The 2,638-nt window shown below is 32.9% G+C and overlaps 1 pseudogene; it reads right to left on the bottom strand.

Moving 5' to 3' along the window:
- Positions 1–1,862: 1,862 nt before the first annotated feature.
- LOC145099200 (secreted RxLR effector protein 161 pseudogene) lies at positions 1,863–2,228 on the bottom strand (annotated as a pseudogene).
- Positions 2,229–2,638: the final 410 nt, after the last annotated feature.

The raw sequence follows: 2,638 nt of genomic DNA on the forward strand, positions 1-2,638 counted from the left end.
TGGACTCGCCGAGTCCATAGCTGAACTCGCCGAGTCCAAGGTGACTCGACGAGTCCAAGCCTGACTCGACGAGTCAACTCGTCAGATGGGGATAATCTTGGGATTTCTTGCTGTTTTTGCATTGGGATAGTTACCTTATCATGTTAGATCAATATTAATCCGATTATATGATATATTTGACTATAATTTTGATCTAACTGAAGATATTTATCAATTAAAAAGATAATTGTTTCCTTATAAGATAATTGATTAATTATTTTTGACTAAATTGGTAAATTGTTTTGCAAGAAATTATTAAACAAATCAAATATGGATAATTATGTGATTAAATGTTAATTTAAATTATTTGTTATTTGATCCTTGTTGTTATGAAAAGTTTCATATTTTCCCCTTAGGTTTTATAGTTTGAATTTGAACCCAAAAGTTTTGTTGTTTTGAAATTTAAATAGTTGAAACCCTAACAAGCCAAAATGCACTGCATTAAATCAAATCGGCTTCCTTTAAGCCACTGACTAGGCATTTGCGATGACAATGATCGATGAAGCCATTATGATTTGTTGAAATTGGCAAATTACCCCTTATTTTGAAAGCTAGCTGATGTCTATTATTGTTGTTAGGGAATTTCGAATTAGGTATAGAAAATCTAGATAACAAACAGGAATTGTGTAAACATTTTTCTTGTTTGATATTTCGACCCTATATGTCTTGGGTATCACGAAATCCAAATTGGGATAATTCCTGATGTAGCAATTCAGATTTTAGGCATGAAACCTGAATCAATTTTAAGAAGATGAAGAGAGAGCGTTTATCTGTTTTTTTTGTGTTTCAAACAATAGCGGTTTTCCCTGATTTATCCAAGAACGGATAAATCAAAACAGTTTTTATCTTTCAAGAATTACAAATTAGACCTTGTACTGTAGATTAGGGTTCAGTACTAACAATGTTTAGTAAATACAAGTGTACATTCCCGCACCTCTTAACTTGTATTATAACTAAAACATTATTCTTAAAACACTTGTTAAGTCCATTACAATAAAATATATTTGGTGATAAAATCACCAACAATCCTCCCCTATTTTAGTGTAACCTTGAATTAAAAAACTTAAAACAAAAGAAACGAAACTAATGCATAAATGAAAATATCGATACGATCGAATTTTCATGTTAGTATATTATACATTTCAAACATTCGAGAAATGAAGGTATCTTAAAGATTGAACCCATCAACTCTTTTGAATATCTGAAGATAATATACACATTAATTTTACAATCATCTAAAACAAAATAACTTGACACTGATTATAAAGTCGTGTGTCCCAATCCATTCTTGATCGTATAAAAGCCAAGTCTCAAGCTCTTTGAAGTATGGCTATACTTCACGATCATATAGGTTATTCTTTTATTCATGTACATGTATACATTTTATAAAAAGAATGATTAAGAAATCAAATTCATCCTGGTCTCTACATGTTCAAACACACGTACCTTGGGATGGTTATAATGTGTGTTCCAATTCATATAAATAAGCTTTCCTCATTGAATTCAACCTCTAACATTGTATTCGAGGAGAATTGGTTGTCTCATTCATAAGAATTTACAAGGACTTTAAGCCCATCCCTATAACAGACTTGTGCACTAGGTCTCGTGCCAAACTCTTAGTGAGATGGTCCGCCAAATTTTGTTGTGATTTTACAAACTCAATCGAAATCACACCATCCATTATTAGATTTCTAATAATCACATCTCTAACATCAATATGTCTGGATTTACCATTATAAACTTGACTATAAGCTTTACTCAAAGTAGGAACACTATCACAACGGATAGATAATGACGCAATCGGTTTCCTCCACAATGAAATCTCATAAATCAAATTCTTTAACCATCCTGCTTTTCTTGCTTGCAGCAGCCAATGCAATAAACTCATATTCCATTGTTGAACTTGTTATACAAGATCGTTTCTTAGATGCCCATGAGATAGCACCTCCACTAAGTAAGAATACCCAAACAGTTGTAGAAGAATGATCTTCTCTATTGGATATCCAACTCGCATCAGAATATCCTTCCAAGACCGAAGGAAATCCTGAATAGCACAAACAATAATCCTTGGTTCCTTTCAAATACTTGAAAACACAATGAACCGCTTTCCAATGTTGACTACTAGGATTATGAGTAAATTTACTCAATCTTCCCACTCCGAAAGCTATATCAGGACGAGTGCTAGTCATAGCATACATCAAAGAGCCAATAGTTTGCGATTACTCCAGTTGGGAAACTGATCTGCCTCTATTAGGCATCAACTTCATGCTTAAATCCATAGGGGTGCTAACAGGTGTACAATCACTGTAATTGAACCGTTTGAGAATTTTCTCAATGTAATGTGACTGTGTAATAGCAATTCCCTTGTTTACCTGTTTAATCCTTATTCCAAGGATTACATCCGCCTCCCCCATATCCTTCATGGAAAACTTTGAAGACAATAAATTCTTAGTTGCATTAATTTGATTTTGATCAGTGCCAAAAATCAACATATCATCTACATACAAGCAAATAATCACACCAGATCTAGATGAATCAAAACGGCTGTAAACACATTTGTCAGATTGGTTTAAAGAAAAACCATTAGACAAAATAACTT

This window comes from Lactuca serriola, chromosome 4 (assembly GCF_051521515.1).
Source record: "Lactuca serriola cultivar US96UC23 chromosome 4, Lser_US96UC23_V15, whole genome shotgun sequence".
NCBI classification, from domain to species: Eukaryota; Viridiplantae; Streptophyta; class Magnoliopsida; order Asterales; family Asteraceae; genus Lactuca; species Lactuca serriola.